A 24,724-nucleotide genomic window follows, 5' to 3' on the forward strand; every position below is an offset into this window, starting at 1 on the left:
TATATTCCAGTAAAGATCCAACATCTGGTACAATTGTAGCAACTGGGTCGCCCCGGTTACTACCTGCCTTGATCTATCTAGTTTTCACAAGGGCCAGAGAGGTAAATTGAAAGGGGATTTGATGGAGGTTGCTAGCCTTGCATCCTTTTGCTTATCACCACAGTCTTTTTTAGGATACATGACCGCTTCTGATTTATTGTCTTGGCTAGAGGAAGGCAGTTTTAAGGACCTCCACTTGGGTCTTTCTACCATATTAGCCCTTATGCCATAGATCAGGCATTCAGTGGAAGGTGCCTGCTTCCTGTTAAGTATATGTATCCCAGTGACGCCCTTGGGAACTGGGACAATAATCATAGATGGGTCTGCAGACTCAGTAGACCCACCAGCAGATGGATTTGGACAGAATTCCATTTATCACCTGGATTCCATAAGATTTGCCTATAATCGGAGGATTGTGTTGATGTTTTGAGTCCCCTGTGGCCAACGGGAGCTGAAGCTCCAATACTATGGCCACCTGATACGAAGAGCCAACTCATTGGAAAAGACCCTGATGCTGGGAAAGACTGAGGGCAGGAGGATAAGGGGGAGACAGAGAATAGGATGGTTGGATAGCATCACTGACTCAATGGACATGAGTTTGGGAAAACTCCAGGAGATAGTGAAGACAGGGAAGCCTGGCATGCTGCAGTTCATGGGGTCTCAAAGAGTCAGACGTGACTTAGCAACTGAACTGTTGGACAAAACAATGTCCAACACCCTTCAGAAGGCATGGTCCCTTATCCCTCTGTATACTTATTTTAATTGTTGTTGTTGTAGCGTAGCTTTATATTCCTATAGTGGCTTTGTGGGGTCCTTTCTCAAGTGGATCTAGCCTCTCCTTCAATCAATGACCTCTGGGAGGGAGAACTGGCTCAGATATGGAAACGAGGTGAGGGATTATGATTTTCCACTTCTGCAGTTAATGTTAACTTTCTGTTCACTAAGCTCTAGTGTTTTTCTGGTTATATAAGTGAATTAATATCTTAGTTAGCTGCCCATTTATCTTGCCTCCCTAGCACCACTGGTCTGTTTGTTAACCGTTGCCATAAAACTTTGTGTGACAAAGCACCCTGTTTGAGTTTCTGACTTGCTGCTCGTTTCTGTTACATTTACCTTGCTCTCATCTGTTTAGTGCTAGTACCTGGACTTTGCTATCCCAGAATTCTCTCACCTATACTAATACTAGATAACCCAGTCCAAGGCAGTCCAACAACAATAGTAGTTGTTGCTTTTAGTTGTTTAGTCATGTCCAATCCTTTTGTAACCCCGTGGACTGAAGTCCTCCAGGCTCCTCTGACAATGGGATCCTCCAGGCAAGAATACTGGAGTGGGTTGCCATGCCCTCCTCCAGGGGATCTTCCTGACCCAGGGATCCAAACTGTGTCTCCTGAATTTGCAGGTGGATTCTTTACCACTGAGCCACCAGAGAAGCCCACTGCTTCAGTAACCAGTGAGGATAAGCATCACCAGGCTTCTCAAAGGTGCTGGTGCTCTGCTCACTGGCACATCCTTAGTGCTTCAGTGGAAGGCATGTTCTTTGGACCATGTGGGGCTCAGTAATGGGTTCTCTTTATCACATAATAAAAAGGATTATATTTTCATCTCCCCACTATTTATAATGTCCTTCTCTATATTCTATAAGACAGTTCCAACATCTCAACCTTGTTTACTGCAGGTCATCACTATGTTAAGTTTTTTGGAGCAATTCCAGCACATAGTAGGACTGATTTTGGGTTTTATTGCCAGGACATGAAACTCCTAAGTTTAGGGCACTCTTATATCAATGAATTCCCAACTACACAGTCTTAGATCCTGCCCTTCCTAGCCCAGCACCCTCAAGACCCATCCCTGGATGTAGCTTCCTATTTCCTGCCAGTACATATTAGCCAGATCTTTGGGCAATGAAGGGAGGTAGGAGCAGACCCAGAGGAGGACACTCATCCATGAGGCAACTGCTTCAAGTCAGTTTTCTTTTTAAAATGTATTTATTTTCGGCTGCATTGAGTCTTAGCTGTGGCGTGTGGTACCTTTTGTTGGGGTGCATGGGCTCTGCATTATAGCATGAGGGCTTCTCTCTAGTCGCTATGCCCAGGCTCAGTGGTTGCACTGCAGCATGTGGGATCTCAGATTCCCGACCAAGGACTGAATCCACATCCCCTGCATTGGAAGGCAGATTGTTAACCCCTGGACCACCAGGCAAGTCACTCAAGTGAGGTCTTTGCAGGATCTCCAGAAGGGGAGAGGCTTCTTTCCTTCACCCTGAGATAAGTGAGCCACGTTTGCCAACCTGGAGTGTCCAGTGGAACCAAGATCTTGGGTGTTCAAATTCTTTAGTTCATCCACCCCACTATTCCCATTCCATGTGCCAGAGCCTCACTCATTCCACTTCAGGGCCCTAACATAGAGGACTTGACAAGGCTTCACATTCACTCTTTGTTGTAGGTCTTCTACCCTTAAAATTAAATCCTGGGTCTGAGGTAAAAAAGACAAGATCCTTTTAAAATGCTGCTGTGAAGGTTTGCTGACTTTCACAGCACACTTCAGTTGATATTTGATTCATCTGAGCCTGCCGTTTTCTTTCTCCTGACTTGCGATGCTGTTCATAAGACCCAGCCAACTCCACATGCCTGTAACACACATCATTCCCGTACCCTTCAGATGCCATTACCGTGGTATAAGACCATGTTCCAGTGTTTGCCTGCATCTCACGCCAGCCCATCACTGGTGAAATTCTCCATGATTAGGATGCTGCTGCAAGCCAGTGGTTGTTATCACCTCACTTAACACCAGTCAGAGGCCCTTGCCTGGTGGAAGAGCCAGACTCCTCTCTGAAAGTTTCCTTTCTATGCTACTTCTGGCTCTGACTGCCTTAGCCTGGGTTTCCCTAGAAAGTAGAGCCTAAGAGAAAGGTTTGCATGCAGATTATTCATTTTGGGATGTGATCTCGAGGAACAGAAATGAAGCAGGGAGGAGTAAAATAGGAAAGGAGGGAAAACAAACCAAAGGTGTGTTATTAAGCTGTTATCGAGCTCAGTCCTGGTGGGAACTTTCTAAAGGGTCATGTAAAATGTGCCTCAGAATCAGAGGCATCAGAGCCTCTAACACAGGTCAAGGGAATATCTGCCCCAGGAAACGAAACTCCCTGCCAGGTCCGTATGGCCACTGTGTCAGAATGGCTGAATGTGTTCCTCTAAGGGTTCAAGAGAGTACAAAGTGAGAGAAGCTGAGAGAAATGTGATACAGGGTTGAGGTGGGTTCTGTCCGGTTACACCTGCACACTGTTGGTGACATTCTGACTGATCAGGGTGCAAGCCTACATGGAAGCCTACCCCATTTAATCCCACATACCTCCAGTCACCTCAGTGACTTGCCCCATAGAGATGGGTCAAGGGGCTTCCCTGGTGACTCAGTGGTAAAGAATCTGCCTGCCAATGCAGGAGACACCCTTTTGATCCCTGATCTGGAAAGATCCCACATGCGGCGCAGCAGCTAAGCCCGTGTGCCGCAACTATTGAGCCTGTGTTCTAGAGGCCAGGAGGGGCCACTGCTGAGCCCACATGCCGCAGCCTCTGAAGGCCACGTGCCCAACAGCCTGTGCTCTGCAACAAGAGAAGCCACCTCAATGAGAAACCCACACACCGCAGCTAGAGAGTAGCACTGCTTGCCGCAGCTAGAGAAAGCCCACTCGCAGCGATGAAAACCCAGCACAGCCAAAAATAACCCAGCACAGCCAAAAATAAACAAAAAAAATAAAATTATTAAAAAGAAAGAAGACAGGTCAAAGTGTTGTACGGTAAGATGCAAGATGTCTCTGATATGCCTCTTCTCCCAAAACATTGCCTAATATTATTCTCTTCGCCCAAACCTTCTATTTCATTTATCATCACTCTGACTCTCTCCCGGAAACAATCTCAACAGGGAGTCCCTCCCCATCTGTAAAGCTTAACCCAACAACACTCTTATTATCTAATAGCAGTATTCATCCATTTCCTCTGTGTAATTTCCTTGGTGAATTATCAGATAACGACTCTTTCCTCAGGTTGTTTCTCATATTATTTAACTGCCCCCGGTCATAAATTGCAATAGATTTGTGACAAAGATTTCTGAGGTCATATCCTCTGAGACATCCACTTTGAGATTGGTTTGTTTGCCAGACGTTTATTGGGGAGTGCCTTCAGGATCAGCACCAATAAGAAGGGAAGGAAGTAGGATTAGGCAGAAAGAGAAGCTGAAACCTCACAGAAACCAGGCTGCCAGCAAAGGGGAGCTGTGCATGGCCTGTTGTTGTTCAGTCGCTCAGTCATGTCCGACTCTTTGAGACCCCATGGACTGCAGCACACCAGGCGTCCCTGTCCATCACCGTCTCCCAGAGTCAATGATGCCATCTAACCATCTCATCCTCTGTCACCGCCTTCTTTTCCTCCTCCTCGGATCCCACCTTGATGCAAAGAGGGTGGACCTTTGTATCCTACACCCATCAGTCTTTGGCTGAGGACTGGCCCCAGGGAGGGTGTGTTCTTGGACGAGGGACTGAGAGCATTTCCTGGAGAGTGACTCAGCTGAGAGCTTTCAGCGGGAACACTCCCCACAGCTGGGGAGATGATATCGCAGTTCTGAAGGGAAAATCTGGGCAGTGTATCACAGTGTTAACTAATGTCACCCTTTCTGCTGCTTGGGTTATTTTCTTTGTAAGTCAAGTTCTACAGCTAGTCCTTCCAGGATTCTGACTGGTTCTTCTTGTGGGAAATTTAAAAGAGGAACATTAGCAGGAAAAAAAAACACCACAACTTCCGTCACTGAAGCAACAGAACTTGAAGCTCCAACTAACCATCTCTCCCCGTAACTGCCTATTCTATGATCCTCCCGCCCTTGGCTAGCACCTCTGATGGTCTTGGTGCTTTTACTTGGTAGGGTGACCTAGACTCTCATCCCTGACAGACCTGAGACCCTGGTTGCCATGCCCTTCTCAGGCTGTGACTGTGGCAACTTGCCCACTTACTATCAAAATTGAGAGACCACCAGGGAACTCCCCTGGTGATGGCCTGAGTGCCAGAAAGTGGTGCTGGCAGAGATCATGTAGGCAAGAAAGGCAAAACTGCGTCTGTAGGTATTGATTTCTGTCAAGATTAATTGCTGTCCTTTTCAGGGTAGAAAGGATCCAGTGTAATCAACTTGCCACCAAACAGTTAATGGGATTTCTTGAGAGATGGTTGCTGGCAGGTTGGACAGGTGGTAGTTGCAGTAGCTGGACCAGCCTTGGTAAGTGGGCGTCCGTGCCCTTGATCCATGTGTAGCCTCCATTCCAGCCACCATATCTACCCTGTCCATTATGCCAACACTGGGTTGACTGACGATAGGGACTGGCTGATGACTACCAGCTGAGTCATTCTCTCTATTTGATTCGAGTGCCCCTTCCCTTGTGGGTGCTCTCTGATGAGCTAATTAACAGTGGGGTTCAAAAACCTACATACTTCGGGTCACACTCTTAGGTCTATCAACGTACCTCTCCTTCAGATGTCTTTACCCCAATCCTCTAATATTTCTGCTTCTAGCCTCCTGAGGAATCATCAAAGCTAATTACCAAGAATAGATGACCAGATGCACTGCCCAGGTCTGCCAGCTGGTAGGATTTCTTTCCCTTTCTTTCAGGGTCTTCCACTGTGGGGCTACAATAGAGCTGTGGTGCAGGCACAGTTCGTTTTTATCTTGCATCCGCACACCAAACTGGCCCTGTGAATTTAACATGGCCTCTTTCCTCTCTGTCAGTTGGTCTTATCCTTAAGACCTTCCATGGTCCGTAGGTATAAGCTGAGTGAGAGGAACCATTGCAACAGAGGTAGAAAACATGAACTCAGTCTCTCCTGGAGCTTTCTTTAGCTTGTAATTAAGTCCCGGTCCTGATCCTCAGTTTTCTCTGTGTTCTAGCTGCAGGGCAATAGTCTCTTTATGTGATGCCAACGAGAACTGGCTTTCTGATTGTTGACTAATCATCCTCAGCCTTTCATTGTCTCTCTCTAGTGCATTAAATGTCCACAGTAACAGCCACCCATTTCCATAGTTCTTAAAATTACTACTTCCCCTGAATGTCTCAAACGCCTGAGCCTAACCCTAATCGCCCCTCCGTTCCTCTCCACCAATACCCTATCCGAGTTCACCACGAGGGAAAGTGAATCTCCAGGCATCCACCCACCACAGTGTTAATGTCATTACAGTGACCGTGGGTGCATGTGAGCATGCCAAGTCACATCAGTCGTGTCCAACTCTTCACAACCCTGTGGACTGTGCACTGTAGCCTGCCTGGCTCCTCTGTCCATGGGATTCTCCAGGCCAGGATGCTGCAGTGGGTTGCCATTCCCTCTTTCAGGGGATCTTCCTGAGCCAGGGATCGAACTTGAGTCTCCTGTGGCTCCTGCACTGCAGACAGATTCTTTACCACTGAGGCACCAGGGAAGCCTGACCATGGGTAATCCAGCTCCAAAATCCATTTCTGAGTCAGCTTGGTCAGACCAGTCCCGGAGCCAGCTATCCTAGGTCAGGTTCTCCAAGAGGCAGACTCTGAGATGAGGCTTAGCATACAGTGAATTTAGGAGGGGAGGGGTGTCATCAGATCATTGTGAATATGAGATGAAGAAAGAAGGATTTAGAAGAGGGAGAAACAAACTGTGCTGCAGTCACAGCAAAAAACCTTGGCTGATCTTCTAGGGAGTTCTGGGGTGAGATGTGGGTCACCTCCAGGGAGAAGGTGACTTGCCAAAGTGGCTCTCTTGGGCTTATGGGAATTCACACAAATTGGTGCGCGCACACACACACACACACACAAATTCAAAGGAGAGTAGTCTAATGTGAACACTTTTATCAGTTCAGTTCAGTTCAGTCGCTCAGTCGTGTCTGACTCTTTGTGACCCCATGAACCGCAGCACGCCAGGCCTCCCTGTCCATCACCAACTCCTGGAGTCTACCCAAACCCATAACAGTTAGGTGAATGAGAGCCTCAGTCTTGAAGGGGCCTATGGGCACCTGCCATAGCACACACTATGTGAAGCCAATTCTTCTTCTCCAATGAAGAGAACTAATAAGCATACAACTTATTCTATTATAAGGGAGGGGACTTAGCCCAGTAAATCAGGCCTAAAAACAGCAGCAAGATTAATAACATGGTATTAATAACCGTGGGTGACTTCATTTAATCCCAAGGTCAAAAAGGCAAGAATGCATCTTCTCTCACCCCAAGGATGTTCTTTGCATATTTTGTAGATCCTTCCGTGTATCAATCCTGTGGCGGAGAAACACAATCTATCTTCTGTACTTCCCATAAACTTTTAATATCACCCATCTATAAAGAGGAGACAAAGTGTGTCCAGGTTTTGAAAAACCAACCCGTCTTAAATCTATTTTCTGACAAAGTAATTCTGGCAGAGCTGAGGATAGGATAACCTTTCTCAATTGCTCTTTTTCGGATGAGTGATTCTGCTTTCACACCTGGGTACCTTTGCAAATGCATTCTTTCTGCCAGAGTGCTTTTCTTACCCCTGTCTCCCCCCAGGATTCTATTCATTCGTAGGGTTGCCGGATTTAGTAAATAAAAGTACAGGATGTCCAGTTAAATTTGAATTTCAAGTAAAATAGCAAATGTTTTTAGTATAACTCTGACCAACTATTCCATGGGACCTACTGATACTAAAAAATCACTTGTTGATGGGAAATTCAAATTTAACTTGATATCCTGTACTTTATTTAGCAAGCCTATTCATTCTTCACACATTTACTGAACACTTACCCCATGCCAGAAACTATTCCAAGTATTGGGAATAGAGCGCCAGACAAAAGTAACTCCAATTCTGGCTCTCATGCGGTTTACATTCTAATGGAGGGAACCAGGCCATAAACAAACACACAAGTAAATACGCAAAGATACTGTTAGAGTATAAATAAATGTCATGAAGAGGAAGTTGTATGATGTTCTTGCTGATTAGGTAAAATTTCTCAGTATAAAGCCAGCTGTATGAAGGTTTGGAGGTGGTGTACACTTCTGGCTTCCCAGGTAGCTCAGTGGTAAAGAATCCACCTGCCAGTGCAGGAGATGCAAGAGATGTGGGTTCAACCCCTAGGTGGAGAAGATCCCCAGGAGCAGGAAATGGCAACCCACTCCAGTATTCTTGCCTGGAGAATTCCATGGACAGAGGAGTCTGGAGGGCTACAGCCCATGGGGTGGCAAAGAGTCAGACGTGATTGATCATGCAGGCAGATGTGTGTGGGCGGGCACACACACACACACACACACACAAATACACTCCAAGCAAAATGAGCCCCAAGCTCAAAGTCCTTGAGGTGGAGGAACAGCAAGGAGGCTGGTGTGGCTAGATCACAGTGGACAAGAGGGGTCTGCTAGGAAATGAGGTCAAAGGAGCAAGGGGCACACCATTTTTAGTCTTTTGGCCACTGTTAGGGCTTTGGCATTGACTCTAGAAAGATGGAGCAGACACTTGATGGGATCTCACATGTCAGACAGAGCAGATGTCCAGTTGATACATATTTGTTAAATAAATGGCTTCCAAGTCGAGAGTTAACTCTTCTTGCTGGGGCAGGGAGGTGAGGCAGAAACAAGGAGATCAATAACAAGGCCAATTCAAGAATCTAGGAGAGAGGTAATGAGAGTTTGGACCACAGCGGCAGCAGTAGAGATGCTACGTGCTTGGATCTTGAACATACTGTGAAGGTGATAGCATTTGCAAAGAGAAGAGTCAAGGCTGAGCTGAATCTCTAGAAAGACGGAGTTGCAATTCATGTGTTAGTTGCTCAGTCATATCTGACTCATTTGTGACCCCAGGGACTGTAGCCCACCAGGCTCCTCCGTCCATGGGATTCTCCAGACAAGAATACTGGAGTGGGTTGCCATTTCCTTCTCTAGTTGCCATTCACAGAGTTTGGGAAACCTGCAGAGGGAGCAGGTTTGATGGCATTCTGTGGGGGAAAACATGGAAACCTGGGATTCAGCTTCAGACTTGTTGATTTTGACATGTTATTATAAAGCCAAGTGGATATGTTGAGGCAGCAATTAGATGTTAAAGTCTGGAGTTCAAAAGGGAGCTCTGGACCATCTGGAAGATATAAATGTGGGTGCAGTCACCTACCTAAAGCTGCAGGTCTGGATGATACCCCTTTGGAGTGGGTATAGACAGAGAAGAGAGTTCTAAGAACTGAGCTTTGGGGTTTCTAAGTGTTTAGAGATTGGGAAGAAAAGTGGAAAAGGAGTCATCAGCCTGGGAGGAGGAGCACCAAGAAAGAATGATCCAGAAGCTAAGTGGAAAAAAAAAGTGTTTCATGAAAGGAGACGTGATCATTCATGTCAAATGTTTCTGAAAGGTGAAGTTAGATGGGGCCTGACCAGCACTCTCGAATTACTGACTCCTCGATAAAGAGCCATTTTGGGGACTTCCCTGGTGGTTCAAAACCCACCTTCCAATGCAGGGCATGTGGGTTCCATCCCTGGTGGGGAAACTAAGATCCCACGTGCCACAGAGCAACTAAGCCTACGAGTTGCAACTAGAGAGAAGCCTGAACACCCCAACAAAAGACCCCGCATGACACAGTGAAGATCCCGAGTGCCGGAGCTAAGAAAAAATAAATAAATATATTTTTTAAAAAGACGTATTTCGGTAAGATGGTGGGAAAGACAGCTTGATGGGAGTAGGTGAAAGAGAGAGTGGAAGTGGGACTTCCCTGGTGGTCCTGTGGTGAAGCCTCTGAGCTCCCAATCTAGGGGGCCCAGGTTCCCTCCCTGGTTGGGGAACTAGGTCCCACATACTGCAACTATGAGTCCACATGCAGCCAAAGATCCTGCATGCCACAGCTAAGACCTGGTACCGCCAAATACATAAATACATACACCCTTAAAAGTAATTTTTTAAAAAAAGAGGGAGAGAGAATTGGAGGAGGAAAATAGTGATAGCAATGATAGGCAAGTCTTATAAGGAGTTTGGCTATAACATGGGGTTGATCCAAAAACAGAGGGGAAAGATAATGACGTTGGAGATGAGGGGAGCTGTATCAGGAGCAGTGTTTTCTAAACTGAAGAGCCTCAGAAAGAGATGGGAACTAGCAGATTAATGAGAAATTGGCCTGAAACAGGAGCACAGGGAGTTCATCTAGAATCCCAAGATGGGGGTGAAACAGTGTGTAGTGGTAGGGATGCAGGAGGCTGGGCGCGAGGGGTGGGGGGACAAGGTGCTGGGTGGGGAGGCAGGGGAAGCTATGAGTGGACTCTGAAAGTGTGGTAGGATGGCCAGGCAGCACTAGGGCTACTGGAGATTAGTGATTGTTTAATTTAGAACCAACAGCATGGTTGTGTGTTTTTCTTCAGCTGTCCAAGTGCAGGCAAGGAGTAGGCAGAAAGCCGGCTATGAGCAGGGGTGGAATCTTGGCAAGCAAGTACATCAAAATGAGAGAGAGGCGAGGGAGGCTAGCGTGTGGGCAAGGGAATGTTTACAATGACTGCCCAAGAAATCTAAATCGGGTTAGGAGGGAAACCAGGACATCAGTGGGCGAAGGACAGTGAACAGATGGTAGGATCAGTAGATTGGAGGATCCAGTGGGATTGAAGGATTACTGGAATCAGGGCACTTGAGAGAGTGCTGGAAACATAGGAAGTGATGGTCAAAGTGAGATCCTTGAAAGTGAAAGTTAGAGAAGGCTTGAAATTATTAGTAACGTTAAAACTAGGCTATCACCAAGTGAGTGAGTGACAAGTAGGATAGAAATCACTGAAAGAAGTCACTGAACAGACAGGTCTGAGAACTTGGAAGAGAGCAGGCAGTGAACCAATACATTAGTTTCCTATTGATGCCATTTGCAAACTACTGCAAACTTAGTGGCTTTAAAAAATGCACATTTGTTGTCCTACAGGTTTAGAGGTTGGAAGTCTAAAATCAGTCTCATAAACCTTTAGTCAAAGAGTCAGCAGGGTGGATTCTCTCTGGGGGCTCAAGAGCAGAACCTCTCCCCTCCTCTTTCCAGCCTCCAGGGTCTGCCTGCCTCCCTTGGCCATGGCTCCTTTCTCAAAAATGCATCACTCCAACCTCTGCCTCTCTCATCTCTCCCTCTTCTGACCCTGATCCTCCTGCCTCTCTCTCATGCTACTGCTGCTAAGTCTCTTCAGTCGTGTCTGACTCTGTGCGACCCCACAGACGGCAGCCCACCATGCTCCCCCTTCCCTGGGATTCTCCAGGCAAGAACACTGGAGTGGGTTGCCATTTCCTTCTCCGATGTATGAAAGTGAAAAGTGAAAGTGAAGTCACTCAGTCGTGTCTGACTCTTAGCTACCCCATGGACTGCAGCCCACCAGGCTCCTCCGTCCATGGGATTTTCCAGGCAAGAGTACTGGAGTGGGGTGCCATTGCCTTCTCCGGCCTCTCTCTCATAAAGACCCCTAATTATATTGGGCCCAGCTGGACAATCCCTCCTCTGCCCTCATCTCAAGATCTTTAATTTCTAAGGTTTTAATGTTGAACATCTGCAAAGTCCCTTCCGTTGCTTACATAGTCATATGTACTGGAGATGAGGACATGGAGATCTTTGAGGGGGACATCATTCAGCTGACCACATCAGCAATATATATTTTCTCTTCTGTGAACACTTTCCTGACTCTGGCATTCCTTTTGATTGATCATTCTACCTTCTTAGAGAGCTACCCTGGTGGCTCGGCTGGTAAAGAATCTACCCATAATGCAAGAGACCTGGGTTCGATCCCTGGGTTGGGAAGATCCCCTGGAGAAGGGAATAGTTACCCACTCCAGTATTCTCACCTGGAGAATTCCATGGACAGAGGAGCCTGGCAGGCTATGGTCCATGGGGTCCCAAAGAGTCGGGTACGACTGAGCAACTAACACACACACACACACCTTTTTAGAACATTCTTTTATTAGAGAATATGCCTTCTTCATTTGGGCATGTACTAGGCTAGATTCTGGATTAATCAGTTACTACAAATGTGAAACAGCATCTTACTCACCATAATCGCCAATGTTTGCTTATTTGTGTATCTCCCCAGGTAGACAGTGGCCACACCAGGACACGAGCTACTCACATTCATCTCTTTATCTTCAGTGCCTGCCATAGCATGTGATATATACCTGTACTTGGAGAATCCTTTTGTTTTTTATTTATTTATTTATTTATTTTTTGCTGTGATGGGTCTTCTTTGCTGCTCGGGCTTTATCTCTAGTTGCAATGTAAAGGTTTCTCATTGTCGTGGCTTCTCTTGTTGCAGAGCACGGACTCTAGGAGCAAGGGCTTCAGTAGTTGTGGTTCATAGGCTTAGTTGCTCCACAACATGTGGGATCCTCCCAGAGCAGGGATCAAACCCATGTCTCCTGCGTTGGCAGGTGGATTTTTTACCAATGAGTTATCAGGGAAGTCCTGGAAGACCTTTTTAAATGAGTCAATGAACTCTGGTTACAGTTAGTAAAAGAAACATCTTCTCTAAGTGATCACATGCACATGACCTGACAACACTAAATTAGTACATCTTAATGTACACATGTATCATCCTACTAACCTGCAAGCTAATCCCTTAGATGTTTGGAAACCAATGCTAGTCTTCTGAATTGTGAATTTTTAAACAGCTACCAGCTACCATCTTAATTTAGAAGCATTTGGACATCAAAGTTTGTAATGGTTCTGCCAAATGTGCTTATTCAGAGAATTTACATTGGGTTAGATCGCCTGGCTTCCCTAGTGGCTCAGCTGGTAAAGAATCTGCCTGCAATGGAGGAGATCCCGGTTCGATTCCTGGGTTGGGAAGATTCCCCTGGAGAAAGGATAGGCTGCCCACTCCAGTATTCTTGGGCTTCCCTGATAGCTCAGATTGTAAAGAATCCGCCTGCAATGCGGGAGACCTGGGTTCGATCCCTGGGTTGGGAAGATCCCCTGGAGGAGGGCATGGCAACCCACTCCAGTATTCTTGCCTGGAGAATCCCCATGGACAGAGGAATCTGGTGGGCTACCATCCATGTGGTGTCAGAGAGTCAGACATGACTGAGCGACTAAGCACAGCACGTAATCTCCAGGGGAATTGCCTGAAATAAAAAAGAAAGTATCATCCATCTCTTATTCAATCATGATTAGAGACTGAGGAAAACACATCAGCAATCATATTAAAAAGAACTGAATTTCTCAAAAGGAGCCTGACAAATAATATCCTGTAATAAATAATATCCTGTGCAAAAATCAACTGTAGACACATTAAATTAATATTGTTTTATGATTATTACCTCAAAGAACTAGACAATAACAGAATCCAGTGAAGATTTTTATATCTACAGTTACATAATGGTGAAATTAGATTTGGGACACTGAGTCCATTGTAACTCTTTTGTAAATGGAATTATCAAAGCATAAATCATTTTTAACCAGACAACTTGCTTTCTTCAGCTGTGCTATTCTACAACTGTGGGTACATATTTTGTAGATTATAGAGACCTACATTATAACCCCATCATAATGGCTGATCAGCTACTCAATTGGAAAAGCCCCAGAAGAGTTCTGTCATCAAAATTACTTAGATGCTGCCTTGATTTGTGAATGCCAGTCCTTGCCAAACTATTATCCCTGTGAACAATAGGTGTATTTTCCGTCAGAATGTAGATAGAGGTTTGTCCATTCCATTTTCAGAACACACTCACGCTTTAAACTAGTAGATCATCAATTTCTTCAAAACTCCAGACCTGTTTCTTTTTGACAAATTATTGGGTCATAGTTTCTAAATCGAGACTTCATGTAAAGAACAAACAAACATACCTCAGGCAATGGAGAAGCACAGGTCACAGTTATTCTGTTTTAGTTTGAAAGAATGCAAAACCACTTTAAGCTATTAGCAGCATTTATCATTCATAAGTCCTTGATTTCCTAGATAAAAGCCATCCAGAGACCAAGTCATACAGTCCTAATACAGATGCAAGGCACTCATGTTTCACAGGAGGTGGAGTATCCTCCTCCTGTGAAAATCAGAGTGGGTCCACATACGACCCTAGAGAAAAACATGCGTTTTTTCAGTAAAGGGACACAGACAAATGTGTTCACTGAAGCGTTGTAGTGAAGAGCAAAAATGAAGGACGGCAGATTCTATTTACCTTAAGGATAAAGTGGTGACTGGACGGAGCACAACGTGGGCCTCTGGGGTGCTGGTGTTTTAATTTTTGATCTGGAGACTGGTTTATACAGGTGTGTTCGCTTTTGGGAAATACGCTGAACTCTGATGCTTCGTGCATATTTCTGTATGTATGTGATTCTTCAACAGAAAGTTTTTGGTTATTTTCTTTTTAAAGATCAAGAAGAGACTTTTCCCAGCTCTCAAGGGGTTGACCTTGTAATGGCATTCCACGGGACTAGCAGCGTGGACTTCTAGGAGGATAACAGAAGCATAAATTCTCCAGCCCCACCCCAAACCTACTGAACCAGAATCTGGAGTTTAACAAGATTCCCAGGTGATTTGAATGCACACGTAAGTTTGAGAAGCACTCATCTAAAGTATAAAATTAGAAGCAAAAAGCACAGGGACTTCCCTAGTGGTCCAGAGGCTAACTCTCTGTGCTCCCAGTGCAGGGGGGCCTGGGTTCGATCCCTGGTCAGGGAACTCGATTCCACATGCTGCAACTAAGACTAGACACAGCCACTAAGTAAATAAATAAATATTTTGTTAAAAAAGGAAGAAAAGAAAAGCTCAACATGGCAGTATAATAAATGATGTCATAGAAGGAAGCACAGGGCGCTGTGGAGGAGAAGAGGCACCCCTCACCGAGACTAGCTCTTCTGCCCCACAGAGTTTGCTCCTAAGCTCAGTAGTGCTGAGAGGACGAATCGCCTGAAATACTGATTTAGAACCTCAGGTTTGCGCCCTCCCTTACTTTTGGTTTATCATTTTTAGTGAAGAGCAGTAATTGGCTAGAATCAATACAAAAGAAGCCTGGGTTTCAGGCCAAGAAAGTGCTGCTGTGTTTCTGCAGTTGTTTAAAAAAGATAAATGGTCTCTATAGCTAGGGACAAAGAAAAGTAGGACAAGCATGAGGAGAGCCTGATAGAGGAGTGCTTTGCAAATAATTAGTGGCTAATTTTAGCCTACCAGTTACCTATTTTTTCATTATTTAGTAATACTGAGTTCCAAAGTCAAAAACTGACGCTGCAGAAGAGACCCCCAAACAATATTTAAGATCCAATGATCCTATCTCATGTAACAGACACTGAAGGCAGGGCCTTATCAGCATCTCAAGTGCGAAGAGTCATTACCTCTCTATTTCTTCTATTTGTCATTCTTATGATCACCGTTATTATATTTCGCCAAAGTATTTGCTCTTTCACAAATGGGATCATAAAAAATGAACACCAAATGTAATGCTGTTAAACACCATGGAGAGATGATTTCTTGTCTTGTATGGCGTACTCCCTTTAATTTATCTTTGAGTCACAATAAATCATTTCAATTATACTACTGCACTGCTAACTCATGTAGTGTGTGGTCTACTCTTGGTAGCTCAAACGGTAAAGAATCTAATTGCAATGCAGGAGACTCAGATTGGATCCCTGGGTCAAGAAGATCCCCTGGAGAAGGAAATGGCAAGCCACTCCAGTATTCTTGCCTGGGAAATCCCGTGGACAGAGGAGCTTGGCATGCTACAGTCCATGGGGCATGGAAACACTGTCTACTCAGTTTGTGACTCTTTAGACTTAAGCCTCTTTGGGTCTATATTTCTGACTTCTCAAGATTATAACATGCATTCATCTCTGCTGAGACTGAAAGCAAATTTTAGTTTTAATAGACATATTTTCAGTCATGTTACATTCTATTTCTAATATTCAAATTGATAGCATCTCTTCCCTGCAAATGGGTGCCCTCTTCAAATTTAGTGAATACTTTCAATATCTTCATCTAAATTACGGATAGAGAACTAGCCCCGGAGGATGTCATTGAGTTAATAAGGAGCCACTGATAATCACTGACTGTTAAGGAATTTTTAGTAGGCTAATAGTATCTCAGCATCTGACTTAGAAAAAAGCCTAAAGGGTACCTAAAGTGAAGTCGCTCAGTCGTGTCTGACTCTTTGCGACCCCATGGACTGTAGCCTACCAGGCTCCTCTGTCCATGGGATTTTCCAGGCAATAGTACTGGAGAGGATTGCCATTTCATATCATGTGAAGTAGAATCACCTGCTTTATTCATATTCACATAGGCTCCTTCTCTGTACCCCACCGTCCACTCTCCACCACCCACCACCAGATATCCTGCCCCTGAAGCACAAAAGGAAATAACATTGGTTTGGCATAATCCTCTTTTTACCAACCCATGCTTTGGCATTAAAAATGCAAGGAAATAAGGCCGTTTTCTTTGCATCATAGCCAAAGCACTCTGCAGCAAACCCAGTGTGGTTTCTGAGCAGCATTTAATAAGTGAAACAGAGAACACGCTGGATCACTTGATGCCCGGAAAGACACACAGGATCAGATATTTATTAGTAAAAGTGGTAGGAATGACTCAAGATCCAAGACCTCAAGGGATGATTTGAGGTCACCAGCGTCTGGGAACGACCCATCAGGAGGACAAGCAGCCACTCTGGGTAAGATCAGACCTCCTTCCATAATCCCATTCAGCATCTGAACAGACTACAGTCACAGCCAAGGGAAGCTCCCAATCTTTCTTTATTTATTTTAATCTAAAATAGACATGCAGACAATCACCTAGCAAAGACAACCACATACTATGTAATAGGAAAACATACATTGGTCTGTGTTAAGTGATAACTTAGTCAGGCTCGGGCAGGCCCCGTAGAGGTCTGCTCCTCTGCTTTAACTTGTCCTGATTATTTGCTTTTTGAATAAAATCCCTGCCATTTTCATGGGTCTCCCTAGGAAATCATTTTCAGTCGCTGGCACTACCTCCTTTTCGAGAAGTAGTCCTCATTCTTCTTTTCCTTGTTCTAACTTGACCGTAGTATATGCAAAGTTTGTTCAGGGTCAAATATCTGCTCTTTGCACACCAGGTTCCTTTTCCGTGTCAGAACCATTGTTTCAATTGTAAGCAGCTAGATGGCAAGGACTCTACAGGGGTGTGTGTGTGTGTGTGTGTGTGTAGATTCTTTTCTTAATACAAGCATTCCTCATCCTGTGGCAAAAAAGAAAAAGTTTGCCAGATTTTAGCACTAGAAAGTAAATAAAGCAGGGAATTAAATCCCTAATAATGGCCTGAAGACTCTGAATTTGAGGATTTAAAAATTCCTTTCTCATTGAATTCAGTGGATTGAAATTGCTATGCTAAAATGTTGACAGGGAAGGAACTTCCTTGGCGGTCCAGTGGTTAGGACTCTGTGCTCCCAATGCAGGGGGCCTGGGTTCGATTCCTGGTCAAGGAATTAGATCTCACATGCTGCAACTAAGACCCAGCACAGTTAAAAGAAAGTTGACCTGGGATGGCAGGCACTTCTGGCTGAAAGAGCTGCAGAGGGGCCGGTGCTCAGGAGCACCGGTTACACCTGTGATGCCCCTACCGACACCAGCACAAGTGCGTCTAGACCGGATCTCAAGGGCCTAACACAATCGCTTTTTTCTCATGATCTGACTAATGCCTGGGAATCAAGTCTCTAATTCAGAAGGCTCCCTACCTCCTAGACTGCCTTCCCTCTCCCTTATTCCCCCATATGGCTTCACCAGGCCTCAGCCCCACTCTCTTAACTCCAGGTCTCAACCCCAGTGGGTCAAAGGCTTAATCTCTCCTCTCTTCTGCCTAATACTCCTCTATTTGGCTCTGTGTCCTAACCTATCCTCCCTTGACTCTACCACCTCCAGAACTCACCTCCCCAAAATAGTGTTCGTGATACAGAGTCTCACTTTACACCCAACTTAGCTGGTGTATCTGGTTTTCCAAACTGAGCACCACATGCAATGTGATCTAAGTCACTTTTAACACCCACAGGTGATAACTGGCTACACTCAGAGAAGGGGATTTTTAGCCCCACAGCAGAACCACTGAATTTCTCTGTGCCCAATGATGTATTTGTTCTTGCAGAACTGATTTATACATACATATGCTCATGCAGCTCTATGGTGGGGTTAATGGCAACCTCCTCCAAGAGAGCTTATGCCAAACCCAAGTCTGCTGCACCCAAAGCCCCTGTCCCTGCGGCAGTCCCCTGCTGACCCATACCTCCTTAGGGGACACTCAAACACAGTTCTGTCTCAGTCTCTGTGGGGTCTCTGGGTCCTGGTGTACACAAGGTTTGTTTGAGCCCTTTGAGCATCTCTGGAGGGTATGGGGTTTGATTCTAAACATGATTTCACCCCTCCTACCATCTTGCTGGGGCTTCTCCTTTGTCCCTGGACGTGGGATATTTCCTAACAGCTGCTCCAGCGCCAAGCAGCCACTGCTCCAGGGCCTATTATCTTACTGGGGCTTCTCTGCCCTTGGATACAGGGTACCTGATCTGATACCCCACGAGACCCCTGAGACCACTTGACCTGCCTCTTGAGAAATCTGTATGCAGGTCCGGAAGCAACAGTTAGAAGTGGACATGGAACAATAGACTGGTTCCAAGTAGGGAAAGAAGTACATCAAGGCTGTATATGTAATCCTGCTTATTTAACTTATATGCAGAGTACATCATGAGAAATGCTGGACTGGATGAAGCTCAAGCTGGAATCAAGATTGCCAGGAGAAATATCAATAACCTCAGATATGCAGATGATACCACCCTTATGGTGAAGAAGAATGAAAGAGCCTCTTGAGTGAAAGAGGAGAGTGAAAAAATTGGCTTAAATCTCAACATTCAGAAAACTAAGATCATGACATCTGGTCCCATCACTTCATGGGAAATAGATGGGGAAACAGTGACAGACTTTATTTTTTGGGCTCCAAAATCACTGCAGATGGTGACTGCAGCCATGAAATTAAAAAACACTTGCTCCTTGGAAGAAAAGTTATGACCAACCTAGACAGCATATTAAAAAGCAGATACACTACTTTGCCAACAAAGGTCTGTCCAGTCAAAGCTATAGTTTTTCCAGTAGTCATGTATGGATATGAGAGTTGGACTATAAAGAAAGCTGAGCGCCAAAGAATTGATGCTTTTGAACTGTGGTGTTGGAGAAGACTCTTGAGAGTCCCTTAGACTGCAAGGAGATCCAACCAGTCCATCCTAAAGGAAATCAGTCCTGAATATTCATTGGAAGGACTGATTCTAAAGCTGAAACTCCCATACTTTGGCCACCTCATGCGAAGAATTGGCTCATTTGAAAAGACTCTGATGCTGGGAAAGATCGAAGGTGAAAGGAGAAGGGGACAGAGGATGAGATGGTTGGATGGCATCACCAACTCAATGCATATGAGTTTGGGTAAACTCCGGGAGTTGATGATGGACAGGGAGGCCTGGTATGCTACAGTCCATGGGGCACAGAGTCACACACGAATGAGCGACTAAACTGAACTGACTGATGCTCATGCATTTAACCACTTATTTAAAATGCATTTGTGATGGGGTAAGAAAAGGAAAGGATGAGTTGAGAAAGGAGCATTGAAGTATACACTACCATATATAAAATAGATAACTTGTGCGAAGCTGCTTTATAACATAGGGAGTACCGTCTGGTGTTCTGTGACAACCTAGAGAGGTGGGATGGGAAGACGGTGGTGCTCAAGAGGGAGACGATATGTATATATATATATATATATATGACCGATTCAACTTGTTGTGCAGCAGAAACCAACACAACATTGTAAAGCAATTATCCTTCAATTTCTGAAAAAAGGCAAAAAAAAAAATGCATTTGTTAAACATCTGCCATGTGCCAAGCAAGGAAGAAATAAACAATATAATATTGTTACTCTCAAGAAACTAACAATATAGTAGTAGAGTCAGATAAATAAAGATAATGATGGTATAAAATAGTAAGAAAAAAATCAGTAATAGTGAAATGCAGAGGGTATTATTTTGGAAGCTTAAGAAGAGGTATCTTAACCAGCTTGGAGAAGGAAATGGCAACCCACTCTAGTATTCTTGCCTGGGAAATCCCATGAGTGGAGGAACCTGGGGGATTACAGTCCATAGGGTTGCAGAGTCAGACATGACTGAGCGACTAACACTTTCACTTTTCACTTTCAACCAGCTTGGAAGGGTTAGGGAAGACTTTTTGCAGAAGGCCAGGGTATAATCTAATTTATTGCTTTCTAGGAGGGAAACATAGAAGTAAGGCAGCAAGAAAAACCGAATTACATTTCAGAAAATCAAACTATAGGCCCATAAAGCTTCAGTTAACATATGGAAAAATTTGTATCATGCCCTTGACCAAATACATCCAATCTCAGTAGGCAGTTTCTTGCTGTGAGCACAATTAGATGGTACAAAGATGTCAGTTTGAGGTGGTCATGAAGTCCTTGGACGATGTTCTAAGGATTCCAAGTTCACTTTCTCTGCCCCGACTCATTAACGATTTTCATAATAGATCTTCAGAGGGGCCAACTTATAGGAAACTCAGCTGTTTCTGAAAGATGACCTCTAAAATTGGAAAAGTTGAACACAGACTAAAAGAAGGTTTGCACTTGACTCTGCTGACAGAATTGCATCCAGAATCTTTCATATTTAAAAATACCTTTAAAAAATCAGCTGCCCATATGTATACAAGCTGCAGTGCTGATCTACTTAAAGCCTGCTGCTTCCTGCAAATAGAGAAGGAAAAAACAGCTTCCAGTCAAAATGAGATCAACTCATCTGACCCAAAAAGAAAAAAAAAAAATCCAATTACTCTACAATAAGACAATTACAGCAATTCCCATGGAATAAGCTAGCTTGGGCTTTTAACTAATCCTGGGTAAAGCTTGGAAGCCAAGTTGATTTTTAAAAGTGATCTAAACATTTACATGCTTATTTGGAGTTTGGCTCTCTTAAATTCCTAAGAAAGGATGGTTTGCATTTTTCTGCATAGTAGAAAGGTCTTCTTATATTTTCCTAATTGTCGTCATTACCAAGCCGCCAACATGCAGCAAGATGTCTTCTATTTTGTATCCCCAGGGTGTAACAATTAGCAAATGGGAAAAAATTTAATGAATGTTTATTAATAAATTAAAAACTCCAAATTTGGAGACAGGGTGGATAGATAGGGAGGAAAGAATCCGATCTCTGTTTGCCCGGGGGAGTGAATCCTGCACCCCTGGACTGGCTCCAACCATCTTAACAGAGAGCATAAGAACAAGTACTAATCCCTTTTCAGAATGTCAGTATTTCAAATTATGTTTATTTGCTGGATAGGGCCTCTGTGTACGTTCTTCCCAAAGTCACGCAGCTCTGTTTGTCTGCCCTTTGATGTGTTTGTGCACCCTGACGGAAAGCTTAGACAGTGTGGAAACGATGCCTGTTGTAATGGCTTCATGGCACTTAAGTGGGCACTTAAAGATGCTATTCTGAATGGCGGCTTTGGGAGACCCTAATGAGTGACACCATTCTAAACGAGCTGAAATACCAAAAGAACAGTCTCTCTCTTTGGAAGAAGAATACTGAATGACATCACTGTGTTTTCAAAGGACAACACCATCATTTAGAAAACATTGCTCATTCCTTCAGAAGCCTCTCCTGCTGTGCCTCAGGGGGCCCATTTCCCTAAAGGGGCATTTCTGGGGTTCGCAGAGGAAGGGAAGATAGAAGTGAAGGAGCCACTGTTTTGCTGCTTCTTTCTTAGGCTGAGGTGCCCTATATACATACAAATGTCCCGCGTATAAAAAGCTACCATGTTTCTACCCACCACCGCCAGCAAACCTTCCACAAGGGACACTCAAGCTGGGGCCAAAAGGGGAATTTCCAGCTCACCCAGGCTTCTGCCCTAATATAAACTGGCACCATAGAAAGGTGGGATCAGAGGGCTGGGAGCACCTGTTAGACCCACGGCATCCCTAGCTCCTCCTCTGGAGACTCTGATCCAGTGGGTCTGGGTGCAGGTGTGCATACTAAGTTGCTTCGGTAGTGTCTGACTCTGTGCGACCCTATGGACTATAGCCCACCAGGTTCCCCTGTCCATGGGATTCTCCAGGCAAGAAGACCGGAGTGAGTTGCCACGCCCTCCTCCAGGGGATCTTCCCAACCCAGGGATCGAACCCATGTCTCATGTCTCCTGCATTGGCAGGCGGGTTCTTTACCACTAGCGCCACATGGGGTAGGGCCTGGAATTTATATAATTAACAAGAACGCCAGGAGATGCTGGTCATCAAGTAAACTGAAGAGGCACGGGTTCTTATTTAACTACTTGATTATGAAGGTGACGAGATTGAGAATACAAAGTTTCAATGACTTGGCCAAGGTCACACAGCAAATCTGTGTTTAAGTCTAGCTTAGGCCACAAGGAGCCACATTTTTTCAAAACTTCATCCCCAAATGGTGCTATATTAATACCATCATAAGTTGGTCTTCTGGAAATAAACCTTTTTCATAAGCAAATTGGTCACGCTGATCTTCAGGAAGCACATGAAGCAGTGTTGGCATATCTCATCTGGTGGAGTTCATTCCCACGTGAGTGGCTACATGAGACAAAATACCTCCATGGGTAGCATCTGCCTCCAAGCTGTGCATAATTAAAGGTTATACAAGCCAGGCCCCCAGGTGCAGAGGGATTTGCAAGAAGACAGCAGAAAAAAGAGTGGAGAAACAATTAGATGAATGTTAACAACAAAAAAAGAATTCTTTAGCGTATTTCAATGTCTATGTTATTATTCTTATTCTAACAAAATGAACTTCAAGCAGGAGAGGTTCTGTAAACTTTCAAAGGCATTTTTTGCTGACAGCATTCTCAAACAATTTAAAGAAAGTGACTGCTTGCTTATCATTGAAGATCTGTATAACACAGCCAAAAATTCAAAACATGACTTAAAGAAGACCAACTCTAGTCAAGATCATAGAGACAGCAAGTGTGCTCCAACTTCCTCACTTGGCTCTGGTTATCCGTTTGATCCATAGCAGCAATTACTCACCTCCACTGGTGCTAATGCCCTTCTGCTCCCAGTCTCCCTGTCTTGATCAATTCAATACCCATTTTCCGGTATGTTCTCAGCCTCCTTTCTCTCTCTCTCTGTTTATAATTTGTTTGTACTGGGTCTTAGTTGCAGCATGTGGGATCTAGTTCCCTGAGCAGAGATTGAACCCAGGCCACCTCCACTGGGAGTGTGGAGTCTTAACCACTGGACCATCAGAAAAACCCCTCCGTCTCCTTTCTTCCTCTTTGCTTTCCCCAGGGCTGGCTCCAAACCCTCCTTCAGGTTTCCACACCACCGTTCCCTCCTCTCTCATCTTCTTCCTTCTCTGTCTCTCTTGCCAGTCCTTCTTCTCTGCCTGCATCTTAAATGGGCCCCACGCTGAGGCCCCTCTCGCTTTGACACTACATACTTCCTTTGGACAATTCATCCACCTACAGACTTAAAGATGCCCAAATCTGTGTCTTAGCCCAGATAGCTCTCCCGAGCTCTAGACATATATTTCCAACCATCTGGACACTCCACCTGGATGTCCTGTAGGCACCTGAAGCATACATAACATGTTCAAAATCAAACACTTTATCCTCCTGCCAAACCTGCTCTCACCCATGTTTGTATTACAGAGAATTGTGTCTCTGGCCATTTTGCCTTTAGCATTAGACTCTCCAGCATCAGCTCAGATTCCTCCATCGCTCTCATCTGAATAAACCCACTCTACATATTCTGGCAATCTATCTCAAGAATGCTTCTTGAGCAAGTCCAGCTAACCTTCCCAGTGTTACCACCCTTATCGTTTTGGGTAAGAGCATCTGAACCGGTTTCCCTCTCCCAGCCTCTCCTTGCTCAGGTCCTCTAGCACTGTTTGCAGAGTTACTGTCTCTTTTGCCTGCCTTTCCTTTGCCTGTAAAATAATGTTGGGATTTCTTAAAATGCCATAAAGTTTCCTTCAGCCTAGCTTTCTTTGTCACTCTTACTAATTTCTCACCATTCTCCTGGAAATGCACCCTATTGCCAAATGAATTGACAATTCCCCAAATACCCTGAGCACTCCAGTGATTTTGTGCCTTTATGTACACTGTTCTTCCTTCACTGTCCTACTTGTCCATAGCATCTCAGTTTAAAAATCACCTCTGAAAAAGTCCCTCCAATACTGGGCACGACAATGAAGGAAAACTATAAGCTAGGTGAAAAGACAGCCCTCAGAATGGGAGAAAATAATAGCAAATGAAACAACTGACAAATAATTAACCTCCAAAATATACAAGCAGCTCATGCAGCTCAATACCAGAAAAATGAACAACGCAGTCAAAAAGTGGGCAAAAGACCTAAACAGACATTTCCCCAAAGAAGACACACAAATGGCTAATAAACATATGAAATGATGCTCAGCATCATGCATTATTAGAGAGATGCAAATCAAAACCACAGTGAGGTATCATCTCATGCCAGTCAGAATGGTCATCATCAAAATGTCTACAAACAGTAAATGCTGGAGAGGGTATAGAGAAAAGGGAACCCTCTTACACTGTTGGTGGAAATGCAAACTGGTTCAGCCTCTATGGAGAACAGTGTGGAGATTTCTTTAAAAACTGGGAATAGAACTTCCATACGACCCAACAATCCCACCGCTGGGCATATACCATAAGGAAACCAGAACTGAAAGAGACACGTGTACCCCAATGTTCATCGCAGCAC

At 44.6% G+C, this 24,724-nt stretch overlaps 1 non-coding gene across 1 annotated transcript; it reads left to right on the plus strand.

Moving 5' to 3' along the window:
* The first annotated feature begins 17,362 nt into the window (after positions 1-17,362).
* On the plus strand, positions 17,363-17,435 carry TRNAG-CCC (transfer RNA glycine (anticodon CCC)). The gene has a single exon. It is a non-coding gene; the product is annotated as a tRNA-Gly (tRNA).
* Positions 17,436-24,724: the final 7,289 nt, after the last annotated feature.

This window comes from Bos indicus, chromosome 16 (genome assembly GCF_029378745.1).
Source record: "Bos indicus isolate NIAB-ARS_2022 breed Sahiwal x Tharparkar chromosome 16, NIAB-ARS_B.indTharparkar_mat_pri_1.0, whole genome shotgun sequence".
Classification (NCBI taxonomy): Eukaryota; Metazoa; Chordata; class Mammalia; order Artiodactyla; family Bovidae; genus Bos; species Bos indicus.